The 16463-nt window shown below is 37.0% G+C and overlaps 1 pseudogene; it reads left to right on the forward strand.

Moving 5' to 3' along the window:
- The window catches only part of LOC133558301 (disintegrin and metalloproteinase domain-containing protein 9-like), a 53058-nt pseudogene that overhangs the window by 15623 nt on the left and 20972 nt on the right, over window positions 1–16463 (forward strand).

A 16463-nucleotide genomic window follows, 5' to 3' on the forward strand; every position in this document is an offset into this window, starting at 1 on the left:
TTTTTATCGTTTTTGTATGCGTGTTTTTGTTTTTTGTGCCTTTTTTGCAATCAAAGAAAACTGACTTTTTTTTTATAATGCAAACACACAAAATATGTAATATTTTTTGTTTAAATCCCACTAAAATTAATGGGGATCCAAAACGCCCCACTCAAAAAAGTGTTGAAAATAAGTCATATATATATATATTTTTTTTTAAATCTATTTAATTCAACGCTAAAATCTTTTGATCTTTAGGTCTGTCAATAGTGTTTTTTAATGTTTTATGCCCTTTTTGTCAAAACATTGTTTTATGATAAAAACAAAAAATTTGCAATTTTTTCCCTCCAAAAAATCAAAAGTATAATATTTGATGTGAAGTAAATGGGTCAATAATTCATAACATTGATTTTAATTCATTATTATTTTTTTAGAGCAATGACAGTTGAAAACAAAAAAATACTGGGGATCCAAAAGGGCCCCCTCAAAAAAGTGTAAAAAAAATCTTCTATTTTTTATTTTTTTTTAACTCTAAACGCTTAATCCACTTTGCTGTAATTAATAAATTTTTATCGTTTTTGTGTGCGTGTTTTTGTTTATTTTGGTGCCTTTTTTGCAGTCAAAGAAAACTGAGGTTTTTATAAGGCAAACACACAAAATATGTAATATTTTTGTTTAAATCCCACTAAAATTAATGGGGATCCAAAACGCCCCACTCAAAAAAGTGTTGAAAATAAGTCATATATATATGACTTTTTTAAATCTATTTAATTCAACGCTAAAATCTTTTGATCTTTAGGTCTGTCAATAGTGTTTTTTAATGTTTTATGCCCTTTTTGTCAAAACATTTTTTTATGATAAAAACAAAAAATGTGCAATTTTTTTCCCTCCAAAAAATTAAAAGTATAATATTTGATGTGAAGTAAATGGGTCAACATTGATTTTAATTCATTATTTTTTTTTTTTTTTAGAGCAATGCCGGTTACAAAGAAAAAAATACTGGGGATCCAAAAGGGCCCCCCTCAAAAAAAATCTTCTATGTTTTTTTTAACTCTAAACGCTTAATCCACTTTGCTGTAATTAATAAATTGTTATCGTTTTTGTATGCGTGTTTTTGTTTTTTGTGCCTTTTTTGCAATCAAAGAGCTTTTTTTATATTGCAAACACACAAAATATGTAATATTTTTTGTTTGAATCCCACTAAAATTAAACTTTTCAATTCTTTGACATACAATTACAATAAAATACATTCATGTTTGTGGTTGTAGTGACAAAATATGGAAAAGTTCAAGGCGAAGGAACACTGTACACGCCCACCCCACAGTTAATTTGCATTAATGATGTCACATTTATGATTTAATATGCCAGTAATGGTAAATAATAAATACTGAAAATACATATTAAGCTTATTTCCCAGCTGAGTATTTACATCCTGGGATGGATGTGTCCGTCTTACCACCGTGTTTGTGATTCCCTCCACAGGGGTGTGATCATTTTCGCAAACGAGAGCTACGCGCTGGAGCCTTTCCCTGACTCCGCCTCCAACGAGCACCTCCTCTACCGGCTGTCTGACGTTCAGACCGGACCCGTGTCTTGCGGAGTCCTCCACGAGGACACGGACACGCAAAGCCATGAAGCGTTCGATGCTGAGGAGTCCGTGTCGGCTCTGCTGCTGCGGGTCTGCTTGCTCTCATTTCACACACTTTAAAAATGGATTTTGTTTTTTCTAACTGTTTTTTTTTCTTTCAAATAGAAGAAACGCAATCTGCCTCAGACCAGATTCGTGGAGTTGGTGTTGGTTGTGGATAATCTCCGGGTAAGTTGCTTGATCAACTCTAACAGGCCCAGGCAATTATTTTGACTCGGGGGGGGGGGGCAAATTTAGAGAAAAAAAATGTCCTGGGGGGGCCGGTACATCTATTTTTAGGGTCTGATTGAATGCTAAAAAAACGCCTTAAAAAAACGTAATGGAATTTTACTTTATTTACTGAATGAGACTCGCAGAATCCATCCATCCATCTTCTTCCACTTATCAGAGGTCGGGTCACGGGCGCAGCAGCCTAAGCAGGGAACCCCAGCCTTTCCTCTCCCAAGATCGACAACACAAAACGTAACTAATTAGATGACCATAGTAACTAATTAGATGACCATAGTAACTAATTAGATGACCATAGTAACTCATTAGATGACCATAGTAACTCATTAGATGACCATAGTAACTAATTAGATGACTATAGTAACTAATTAGATGACCATAGTAACTAATTACATGACCATAGTAACTAATTACATGACCATAGTAACTCATTACATGACCATAGTAACTAATTAGATGACCATAGTAACTAATTAGATGACCATAGTAACTAATTAGATGACCATAGTAACTAATTAGATGACCATAGTAACTCATTACATGACCATAGTAACTCATTACATGACCATAGTAACTAATTAGATGACCATAGTAACTAATTACATGACCATAGTAACTCATTAGATGAGCATAGTAACTAATTAGATGACCATAGTAACTAATTACATGACCATAGTAACTCATTACATGACCATAGTAACTCATTAGATGACCATAGTAACTAATTAGATGACCATAGTAACTAATTAGATGACCATAGTAACTCATTAGATGAACATAGTAACTAATTACATGACCATAGTAACTAATTAGATGACCATAGTAACTAATTAGATGACCATAGTAACTCATTAGATGACCATAGTAACTCATTAGATGACCATAGTAACTAATTAGATGACTATAGTAACTAATTAGATGACCATAGTAACTAATTACATGACCATAGTAACTAATTACATGACCATAGTAACTCATTACATGACCATAGTAACTAATTAGATGACCATAGTAACTAATTAGATGACCATAGTAACTAATTAGATGACCATAGTAACTAATTAGATGACCATAGTAACTCATTACATGACCATAGTAACTCATTACATGACCATAGTAACTAATTAGATGACCATAGTAACTAATTACATGACCATAGTAACTCATTAGATGAGCATAGTAACTAATTAGATGACCATAGTAACTAATTACATGACCATAGTAACTCATTACATGACCATAGTAACTCATTACATGACCATAGTAACTAATTAGATGACCATAGTAACTAATTAGATGACCATAGTAACTAATTAGAGGACCATAGTAACTCATTAGATGAACATAGTAACTAATTACATGACCATAGTAACTAATTAGATGACCATAGTAACTAATTACATGACCATAGTAACTCATTACATGACCATAGTAACTCATTACATGACCATAGTAACTCATTACATGACCATAGTAACTAATTAGATGACCATAGTAACTAATTAGATGACCATAGTAACTAATTAGATGACCATAGTAACTAATTAGATGACCATAGTAACTAATTAGAGGACCATAGTAACTCATTAGATGAACATAGTAACTAATTACATGACCATAGTAACTAATTAGAGGACCATAGTAACTCATTAGATGAGCATAGTAACTAATTAGATGACCATAGTAACTAATTACATGACCATAGTAACTCATTAGATGAGCATAGTAACTAATTAGATGACCATAGTAACTAATTACATGACCATAGTAACTCATTACATGACCATAGTAACTCATTACATGACCATAGTAACTAATTAGATGACCATAGTAACTAATTAGATGACCATAGTAACTAATTAGAGGACCATAGTAACTCATTAGATGAACATAGTAACTAATTACATGACCATAGTAACTAATTAGATGACCATAGTAACTAATTACATGACCATAGTAACTCATTACATGACCATAGTAACTCATTACATGACCATAGTAACTCATTACATGACCATAGTAACTAATTAGATGACCATAGTAACTAATTAGATGACCATAGTAACTAATTAGATGACCATAGTAACTAATTAGATGACCATAGTAACTAATTAGAGGACCATAGTAACTCATTAGATGAACATAGTAACTAATTACATGACCATAGTAACTAATTAGATGACCATAGTAACTAATTACATGACCATAGTAACTCATTACATGACCATAGTAACTCATTACATGACCATAGTAACTCATTACATGACCATAGTAACTAATTAGATGACCATAGTAACTAATTAGATGACCATAGTAACTAATTAGATGACCATAGTAACTAATTAGAGGACCATAGTAACTCATTAGATGAGCATAGTAACTAATTACATGACCATAGTAACTAATTAGATGACCATAGTAACTAATTAGATGACCATAGTAACTAATTAGATGACCATAGTAACTAATTAGATGACCATAGTAACTAATTACATGACCATAGTAACTAATTAGATGACCATAGTAACTCATTACATGACCATAGTAACTAATTAGATGACCATAGTAACTAATTAGATGACCATAGTAACTAATTAGATGACCATAGTAACTCATTAGATGAGCATAGTAACTAATTACATGACCATAGTAACTAATTAGATGACCATAGTAACTAATTAGATGACCATAGTAACTAATTAGATGACTATAGTAACTAATTAGATGACCATAGTAACTAATTAGATGACCATAGTAACTAATTAGATGACCATAGTAACTAATTAGATGACCATAGTAACTCATTAGATGACCATAGTAACTAATTAGATGACCATAGTAACTAATTAGATGACCATAGTAACTAATTAGATGACCATAGTAACTCATTAGATGAGCATAGTAACTAATTAGATGACCATAGTAACTAATTAGATGACCATAGTAACTAATTAGATGACCATAGTAACTAATTAGATGACCATAGTAACTCATTAGATGAGCATAGTAACTAATTACATGACCATAGTAACTAATTAGATGACCATAGTAACTCATTAGATGACCATAGTAACTAATTAGATGACCATAGTAACTAATTAGATGACCATAGTAACTAATTAGATGACCATAGTAACTCATTAGATGAGCATAGTAACTAATTACATGACCATAGTAACTAATTAGATGACCATAGTAACTAATTAGATGACCATAGTAACTCATTAGATGACCATAGTAACTCATTAGATGAGCATAGTAACTAATTACATGACCATAGTAACTAATTAGATGACCATAGTAACTAATTAGATGACCATAGTAACTAATTAGATGACTATAGTAACTAATTAGATGACCATAGTAACTAATTAGATGACCATAGTAACTAATTAGATGACTATAGTAACTAATTACATGACCATAGTAACTAATTAGATGACCATAGTAACTAATTAGATGACCATAGTAACTAATTAGATGACTATAGTAACTAATTAGATGACCATAGTAACTAATTAGATGACCATAGTAACTAATTAGATGACTATAGTAACTAGTATATCATGGAAAAGCGCAGATTCCAGCCATTGAAATACTTTGCATAGTTCAAGACTTTCGGTCATTAGAAAACATGACTGCTCATCATAATGGCAGCTTCAGTTTTGATAGTAATGACCTAAAAAAAGGTTTTTGGAATGTCAACCAATGTTTATTTATATAGCCCTAAATCACCAGTGTCTCAAAGGGCTGCACAAGCCACAACGACATCCTCGGCCCAGATCCCACATCAGGGCAAGGAAAAACTCAACCCAATGGGACAATGAGAAACCTTGGAGGGGGACCGCAGATGTGGGCGACTGGTGCAATGGACGTCGAGTGGATCTAACATAATATTGTGAGAGTCCAGTCCATAGTGGATCTAACATAATATTGTGAAAGTCCAGTCCATAGTGGATCTAGCATAATAGTGAGAGTCCAGTCCATAGTGGATCTAACATAATAGTGAGAGTCCAGTCCATAGTGGATCTAACATAATAGTGTGAGAGTCCAGTCCATAGTGGATCTAACATAATAGTGAGAGTCCAGTCCATAGTGGATCTAACATAATAGTGAGAGTCCAGTCCATAGTGGATCTAACATAATAGTGAGAGTCCAGTCCATAGTGGATCTAGCATAATAGTGAGAGTCCAGTCCATAGTGGATCTAACATAATAGTGAGAGTCCAGTCCATAGTGGATCTAACATAATAGTGTGAGAGTCCAGTCCATAGTGGATCTAACATAATAGTGAGAGTCCAGTCCATAGTGGATCTAACATAATAGTGAGAGTCCAGTCCATAGTGGATCTAACATAATAGTGAGAGTCCAGTCCATAGTGGATCTAACATAATAGTGTGAGAGTCCAGTCCATAGTGGATCTAACATAATTACAAACCCCGTTTCCACATGAGTTGGGAGATGGTGTTAGATGTAAATATAAACAGAATACAATGATTTGCAAATCCTTTTCAAGCCATATTCAGTTGAATATGCTACAAAGACAACATATTTGATGTTTTTTTTTTGTTGCAAAAAAATCATTAACTTTAGAATTTGATGCCAGCAACACGTGACAAAGAAGTTGGGAAAGGTGGCAATAAATACTGATAAAGTTGAGGAATGCTCATCAAACACTTATTTGGAACATCCCACAGGTGTGCAGGCTAATTGGGAACAGGTGGGTGCCATGATTGGCTATAAAAGCAGCTTCCATGAAATGCTAAGTAATTCACAAACAAGGATGGGGTGAGGGTCACCACTTTGTAAGCAAATTGTCAAACAGTTTTAGAACAACATTTCTCAACGAGCTATTGCAAGGAATTTAGGGATTTTACCATCTACGGTCTGTAAAATCATCAAAAAGTTCAGAGAATCTCGAGAAATCACTGCACGTAAGCGATGATATTACGGACTTTTGATCCCTCAGGCGGTACTGCATCAAAAACTGACATCAGTGTGTAAAGGATATCACCACATGGGCTCAGGAACACTTCATAAAACCACTGTCAGTAACTACAGTTGGTCGCTACATCTGTAAGTGCAAGTTAAAACTCTACTATGCAAAGCCTAACCCATTTATCAACAACATCCTGAAACGCTGGGCCTTAGCTCACTTAAGATGGACTGATGTAAAGTGGAAAGGTGTTCTGTGGTCTGACGAGTCCACATTTCAAATTATATTTGGAAACAGAGTACGTGGTGTCCTCCGGAACAAATAGGAAAATAACCATTCGGATTGTTATTGACGCAAAGTACATAAGCCAGCATGTGTGATGGTATGGGGGTGTATTAGTGTCCAAGGCATGGGTAACTTACACATGTGTGATGGTATGGGGGTGTATTAGTGCCCAAGGCATGGGTAACTTACACATGTGTGATGGTATGGGGGTGTATTAGTGCCCAAGGCATGGGTAACTTACACATGTGTGATGGTATGGGGGTGTATTAGTGCCCAAGGCATGGGTAACTTACACATGTGTGATGGTATGGGGGTGTATTAGTGCCCAAGGCATGGGTAACTTACACATGTGTGATGGTATGGGGGTGTATTAGTGAACAAGACATGGGTAACTTACACATGTGTGATGGTATGGGGGTGTATTAGTGCCCAAGGCATGGGTAACTTACACATGTGTGATGGTATGGGGGTGTATTAGTGCCCAAGGCATGGGTAACTTACACATGTGTGATGGTATGGGGGTGTATTAGTGCCCAAGGCATGGGTAACTTACACATGTGTGATGGTATGGGGGTGTATTAGTGCCCAAGACATGGGTAACTTACACATGTGTGATGGTATGGGGGTGTATTAGTGCCCAAGGCATGGGTAACTTACACATGTGTGATGGTATGGGGGTGTATTAGTGCCCAAGGCATGGGTAACTTACACATGTGTGATGGTATGGGGGTGTATTAGTGCCCAAGGCATGGGTAACTTACACATCTGTGAAGGCACCATTAATGCTGAAAGGTACATACAGGTTTTGGAGCAACATATGTTGTCATCCAAGCAACATTACCATGGACGCCCCTGCTTATTTCAGCAAGACAAGTGTTACAACAGCGTGGCTTTGAAAAAAAAAAGTGCGGGTACTTTCCTGGCCCGCCTGCTGTCCAGACCTGTCTCCCATGGAAAATGCGTGGCGCATTATGAAGCGTAAAATACAACACAGGCAGACCCCGGACTGTTGAACGACTGAAGCTCTACATAAAACAAGAATAGTAAATAATTCCACTTTCAAAGCTTCAACGATTAGTTTCCTCAGTTCCCAAACATTTATTGAGTGTTGTTAAAAGAAAAGGTGATGTAACACAGTGGTGAACATGCCCTTCCCAACTACTTTGGCACGTGTTGCAGCCATGAAATTCTAAGTTAATTATTATTTGCAAAAAAAAAAATAAAGGTTATGAGTTTGAACATCAAATATCTTGTCTTTGTAGCATATTCAACTGAATATGGCTTGAAAAGGATTTGCAAATCATTGTATTCTGTTTATATTTACATCTAACACCATTTCCCAACTCATATGGAAACGGGGTTTGTATTATGTTAGATCCACTATGGACTGGACGTTCACAATATTATGTTAGATCCACTATGGACTGGACTTTCACACTATTATGTTAGATCCACTATGGACTGGACTCTCTCTATTATGTTAGATCCACTATGGACTGGACTTTCACAATATTATGCTAGATCCACTATGGACTGGACTCTCTCTATTATGTTAGATCCACTATGGACTGGACTCTCACACTATTATGTTAGATCCACTATGGACTGGACTCTCACTCTTATGTTAGATCCACTATGGACTGGACTCTCACTATTATGTTAGATCCACTATGGACTGGACTCTCACAATATTATTCTAGCTCCACTATGGACTGGACTCTCACAATATTTTGCTAGATCCACTCGATGTCCATTGCACCGGTCCCCACATCTGCGGTCCCCTCCAAGGTTTCTCATTTTCACCCCACTGGGTTGAGTTTTTCCTTGCCCTGATGTGGGATCTGAGCCGAGGATGTCATTGTGGCTTGTGCAGCCCTTTGAGACACTCGTGATTTAGGGCTATACTGTATAAGCAAACATCGATTGATTGATTGATTAATTGATTGATACAGCTGGGCTTGTAAAGATAGTGTTTTCTCACCCGGTTCCTCCGTGCTCAGACACAGTGGTACACAAAGTTTGAAATGATCTATCCGTTCATTTCATCCGCAGTATCAATTCAGGCAAGAAAACGAGACCCTGATACAGGATGAGATGGTGGAAATGGCCAACCTGCTCGACGGGGTGAGACCCTCAAGACCCACCAGGAAAAAATTGCTGGGTTCAGTTCTCAATTCCTTCTTTTTCTGTCCCAGTATTACAGGCAGCTCAACATCCGCATCGTTCTCGTGGGCCTGGAGATTTTTCGAGACGCCAACCCCTTCGCGGTGGGGGGCTCGGCCAGCGAGGTGCTGCGTAACTTCGTCAGGTGGAGGCGGTCCAACCTTCTGCCGAGGAACCGCCACGACGTGGCTCAGCTCGTGGTGTAAGTTGACGGCGGCGCAACCACAAAACTGTACAATGGTGCCTCAATTTAGGAGCAAAATACTCAAAATACTTATTTATCAAATCAGCCTTGCATATTGAGATACATTAGGCCGTATCGGCCGATAAATACTTTTAAATGTCATTTCGGAAATTATCGGTATCGGTTTCAAAAAGTAAAAATTATGACTTTTTAAAACGCCCCTGGTGTACACGGACGTAGGGAGAAGAACTGAGCGCCAATAAACCTTAAAGACACTGCCTTTGCACATAATATCTACGGCTTTTCACACACACAAGTGAATGCAAGGCATACTTGGTCAACAGCCATACAGGTCACACTGAGGGTGGCCGTATAAACAACTTTGTTACAAATATGCGCCACACCAAACAAGAACGACAAACGCATTTCGGGAGAACACCCGCACCGTAACACAACATAAACACAACAGAACAAATACCCAGCACCCCTTGCAGCACTAACTAGTCAGGGACATGTAAAAGCACGGCATACTTGGTCAACAGCCATACAGGTCACACTGAGGGTGGCCGTATAAACAACTTTGTTACAAATATGCGCCACACCAAACAAGAACGACAAACGCATTTCGGGAGAACACCCGCACCGTAACACAACATAAACACAACAGAACAAATACCCAGAACCCCTTGCAGCACTAACTAGTCAGGGACAAGTAAAAGCACGGCATACTTGGTCAACAGCCATACAGGTCACACTGAGGGTGGCCGTATAAACAACTTTGTTACAAATATGCGCCACACCAAACAAGAACGACAAACGCATTTCGGGAGAACACCCGCACCGTAACACAACATAAACACAACAGAACAAATACCCAGCACCCCTTGCAGCACTAACTAGTCAGGGACATGTAAAAGCATGGCATACTTGGTCAACAGCCATACAGGTCACACTGAGGGTGGCCGTATAAACAACTTTGTTACAAATATGCGCCACACCAAACAAGAACGACAAACGCATTTCGGGAGAACACCCGCACCGTAACACAACATAAACACAACAGAACAAATACCCAGAACCCCTTGCAGCACTAACTAGTCAGGGACAAGTAAAAGCACGGCATACTTGGTCAACAGCCATACAGGTCACACTGAGGGTGGCCGTATAAACAACTTTGTTACAAATATGCGCCACACCAAACAAGAACGACAAACGCATTTCGGGAGAACGCCCGCACCGTAACACAACATAAACACAACAGAACAAATACCCAGAAGCCCTTGCAGCACCAACTAGTCAGGGACAAGTAAAAGCACGGCATACTTGGTCAACAGCCATACAGGTCACACTGAGGGTGGCCGTATAAACAACTTTGTTACAAATATGCGCCACACCAAACAAGAACGACAAACACATTTCGGGAGAACACCTGCACCGTAACACAACAGAACAAATACCCAGAACCCCTTGCAGCACTAACTAGTCAGGGACAAGTAAAAGCATGGCATACTTGGTCAACAGCCATACAGGTCACACTGAGGGTGGCCGTATAAACAACTTTGTTACAAATATGCGCCACACCAAACAAGAACGACAAACGCATTTCGGGAGAACACCCGCACCGTAACACAACAGAACAAATACCCAGAAGCCCTTGCAGCACTAACTATTCAGGGACAAATAAAAGCACGGCATACTTGGTCAACAGCCATACAGGTCACACTGAGGGTGGCCGTATAAACAACTTTGTTACAAATATGCGCCACACCAAACAAGAACGACAAACCCTGAGATGGGCGGGTTTTGGGTAGCGGGGGGTGTACTGTATATTGTAGCGTCCTGGAAGAGGTAGTGCTGCAAGGGGTTCTGGATATTTGTTCTGTTGTGTTTATGTTGTGTTACGGTGCGGATGTTCTCCCGAAATGTGTTTTGTCATTTTTGTTTGGTGTGGGTTCACAGTGTGGCGCACATTTGTAACAGTTTTAAAGTTGTTTATACGGCCACCCTCAGTGTGACCTGTATGGCTGTTGAACAAGTATGCCTTGCATTCACTCATGTTTGTGTAAAAGCCGTAGATAATTTGTGATTGGGCCGGCACGCAAAGGCAGCACCTTTTAAGGTTTATAGGCCACTCTGTACATCGGCGTTTTATAAAGTCATACATTTTGCTTTTTGAAACCGATAATTTTCCGATTATCGGTATCGGCATCAACAAATCCTGGGCGATCAAGCGTTACCTTTGGTACGACGACGTACATATCACTTGTCGTCTTCTTTGACCTCTCTGGTCTGTCGATCAAATACGTCCATGTGCAACAGAAACAGCAATATTATAGTTCCTATCCGACTACTGATATTATCAGCCGAAAAATGCTTTAAAATGTAATATCGGAAATATTAAATTTTAAGGCATTTATCGGCCGATGATATCATAAATATTACATTTTAAAGCGTTTATCGGCCGATAATATCAGTACTCCGATAATATCGGACATCTCTAAATAGGAACTATAATATTGCTGTTTCTGTTGCACATGGACGTATTTGATCGGCAGACCGGATAGGTCAGAGTTGACGACACGCGATGTGTACGTTGTCGTACCAAAGGTAATGCCTGATCGTCCAGGATCTCTTGAGTCCGGCAGCAGCATCAACAGCATCTGCTTCCTCTCGATATTTTCATGGATAAAAGTTGGTCCTTTGGAAGTTTGCGGTTGCGTTCTGCAGAAACTAGCAGTTAGATGTGGTTTTGTTGGATCGTTTCTATGCTTTGTTCTTCCGCTTCTTCCCCCTTACGCGTTGACTTCCCCAGTTTTTGATTGTTGGAGGGCAGGATTGTGTCGATTTCTGAATGTCAACTGTCTAATCAAAAGGTATGTTTGTTTCTTGTGTAACAATGTATTAACCTTTCATTGCTCAGACAAGGCTGTGACAGATTTTCAAAACAAACAAATGTCTTATAAGTTGAAATGTGTCATATGCTGAAATTCTTAATGATATTTTTGTTTCTTTGGGTTTTTTTTTAGTGGTCGCACAGGTGCGTTTCCAGGAGGTGTGCTGGGGATTGCTTTTGTTGGTTCGGTGTGCTCCGAAACCACCTCTGGAGGAGTCTCAGTGGTCAGTATAATGTGGAGTTGAACTCCTACAACACATAACTCTTTTTTTTTTTTTTTTTTGACTTATCATCGCCATGTGAAGTTAAACTCTGTTTAACTCCTGATACATTTTCACCATGTGTGGTTTAACTCTATTTTTTAACTCCTAACACATTAACATCCGGTGTAGTTTAACTCCCCTTTAACTCCTACTACATCACCATTTGTAGATGAACTATTTTTAACTCTTACCTCATTATCACAATGTAACTCACTTTAAACACATTATCATTATTTGTAGTTTTGCTGCATTTTAACTCCTAAAACATCATCACCTGTGTAGTTTAACTCCATTTGAATTCCGTTTAAACCATCATTTTAACTCCTAGTACATCATCACAATGTTTAATTTAACTCAGTACAGTGCTTCGTAAATAAACGCCACAATTAGCACTCTGTCGGGTGGTTTAACTCCCATTTTAACTCCTAAATCGTCATGCGAAAACTTAATTTTCAACACCTAATGCATCACCACAGTCACTTTTAAGGCTTAAAACAGTACAGTGCATCGTAAATAAAGGCCACAATTAGGTCTCTGTCGTGTAGTTTAACTCCCATTTTAACTCCTACTACATCATCACCATTTGTAGTTTAACTCCTTTTTACTGCTAATAAATACATCATCATCATTTGTAGATTAACTATTTTTAACTCTCACTTCATTAACACAACGTAACTAATTTTAAACTCTGAACACATTATCACTATTTTGTAGTTTTACTGCATTTTAACTCCTAAAACCGCATCACCCGTGTCGTTTAACTCCTTTTGAATTCCGTTTAAACCATCACCATGTGTAGTTTAACTAAGTTTAACCCCTATTACATCATCACAATGTTTACTTTAACTCAGCACAGAGCTTCGTAAATAAACGCCACAATTAGGTCTGTATCGTGTAGTTTAACTCCCTTTTTAACTCCTGCTACATCATCACTATTTGTAGTTTAACTCTTTGTAACTCGCTTGACTCTTTTTTTACTGCTAATACATCATCATCATCATTTGTAGATGTACTATTTTTAACTCTCACCTCATCATCACAACGTAACTCATTTTAAATTCTGAACACATTATCACTATTTTGTAGTTTGACTTCATTTTAACTCCTAAAAAATCATCACCTGTGTAGTTTAACTCCATTTGAATTCCAATTAAACCATCACCATGTGTAGTTTAAGTCATTTTAACTCCTAGTACATCATCACAATGTTTACTTTAACCCGGTACAGTGCTTCGTAAATAAACGCCACAATTATGACTCTATCGGGTAGTTTAACTCCCGTTTTAACTCCTGCTACATCATCACTATTTGTAGTTTAACTCTTTGTAACTCGCTTAACTCTTTTTTTTACTGTTAATACATCATCATCATCATTTGTAGATGTACTATTTTTAACTCTTAGCTCATCATCACAACGTAACTCATTTTAAACTCCGAACACATGACTATTTGTAGTTTTACTGCATTTTAACTACTAAAACATCACCCGTGTAGATTAACTCCATTGCAATTCCGTTTAAATCATCACCATGTGTAGTTTAACTCATTTTAACTCCTAGTGCATCATCACAATGTTTACTTTTACTCAGTACAGTGCTTCGTAAATAAACGCCACAATTTGGTCTCTATCGTGTAGTTTAACTCCCTTTTTAACTCCTACTACATCATCTCCATTTGTAGTTTAACTCATTTTTTACTGCTAATACATCATAATCATTTGTAGATGAACTATTTTTAACTCTTACCTCATTATCACAACGTAACTCATTTTAAACTTTGAACACACTATCACTATTTGTAGTTTTGCTTCATTTTAACTCCTAAAATGTCATCACCTGTGTAGTTTAACTCCATTTGAATTCCGTTTAAACCACCACCATGTGTAGTTTAACTCATTTTAACTCCTAAAAAGTCATCACCTGTGTAGTTTAACTCCATTTGAACTCCAATTAAACCATCACCATGTGTAGTTTAAGTCATTTTAACTCCTAGTGCATCATCACAATGTTTACTTTAACTCAGCACAGTGCTCCGTAAGTAAACGCCACAATTAGGTCTCTATCATGTAGTTTAACTCCCTTTTTAACTCCTACTACATCATCTCCATTTGTAGTTTAACTCCCTTTTTTACTGCTAATACATCATAATCATTTGTAGATGAACTAATTTTAACTCTTACCTCGTTATCACAACATAACAAATTTTAAACTTTGAACACACTATCACTATTTGTAGTTTTTCTGCATTTTAACTCCTAAAATGTCATCACCCGTGTAGATTAACTCCATTGCAATTCCGTTTAAATCCTCACCATGTGTAGTTTAACTCATTTTAACTCCTACTACATCATCATGATGTTTACTTTAACTCGGTACAGTGCTTCGTAAATAAACGCCACAATTATCGTGTAGTTTAACTCCCTTTTTAACTCCTGAATCATCACTGTGGATTATCTGACAGCCATTTGGACTCCTAACATAAGAATGTGTAGTTGAACTCTTTTGTAGTTCCTGATTCAACACCACGGTTAAAGCCTAAAATGTTAGACAGCAACTGCGTCCTTTACTGACTGCGCCATGGTTTAAGTCTGGTCACAGTGAGTGGGACCACATCAGCTGACTTCCTCTTAACTCCCAACGTCAGCCGGCACCTCGAGTGGGCAGCCTGCTCTTGTGCCTCCAACCTGACACTCATTGTATTATTAACACGGAGGCGTCATGGACTAGAAAAAGGAGTCGAGCCGGTTTGACGAGACCCAAAAACAAAAACCTCATCAAAGGCAATGACGAGGCAGATTTTTGACGTCAGGAATTCCTTTCGGTTTTTTTTTTTTTCCCAGTGAGATACTTTGCAACGTGTTACTGAACAAGTGGCCAACATGTGTACATATTTATTACAGTTTTATATTAAGAATATTACAATATATTTAAGAAACGCCACGTATTGTAGCATTCTTGCAAGTGGCTAACGTCCCTCCAGAATGCAGTGAAGCCATTTCTTCAATCAGCAGTCCTCGTCTCCATGGCGACAAAGTCATTTTCTTACAGGACTAACTTCACAAGCCACATTAGATACGCCGACCGCTTAACCACAAGATTACAGCTCTTGGATGTAAACAAATAAAGTCGGGCTGACTCATTCATACATTTTTTAATTTTGATTTTGGCACTGCAAAAAGTCAAGAAAAACATTTAATTAAATTATGGTTTGACAAAAAGTTTGACTAAATATTGTTATTTTGACTAAGTATGTTACTTTGACTAAATATGTTATTTTGACTAAATATTGTTATTTTGACTAAATATGTTACTTTGGCTAAGTATGTTATTTTGACTAAATATTGTTATTTTGACTAAGTATGTTATTTTGACTAAATATGTTATTTTGACTAAATATTATTTTGACTAAATATGTTATTTTGACTAAATATATTATTTTGACTAAATATGTTATTTTGACTAAATATATTATTTTGACTAAATATGTTATTTTGACTAAGTATATTATTTTGACTAAATGTTATTTTGCCTAAATATTGTTATTTTGACCAAATATTATTTTGACTAAATATGTTATTTTGACTAAGTATATTATTTTGACAAAATATTGTTATTTTGACTAAATATGTTATTTTGACTAAATGTTATTTTGCCTAAATATTGTTATTTTGACTAAATATGTTACTTTGGCTAAGTATGTTATTTTGACTAAATATTGTTATTTTGACTAAAAATGTTATTTTGACGGCCCTGCGATGAGGTGGCGACTTGTCCAGGGTGTACCCCGCCTTCCGCCAGATTGTAGCTGAGATAGACGCCAGCGCCCCCCGCGACCCCAAAAGGGAATAAGTGGTAGAAAATGGATGGATGGGATGGATGTTATTTT

Source organism: Nerophis ophidion, linkage group LG08 (assembly GCF_033978795.1).
Source record: "Nerophis ophidion isolate RoL-2023_Sa linkage group LG08, RoL_Noph_v1.0, whole genome shotgun sequence".
Lineage (NCBI taxonomy): Eukaryota > Metazoa > Chordata > Actinopteri > Syngnathiformes > Syngnathidae > Nerophis > Nerophis ophidion.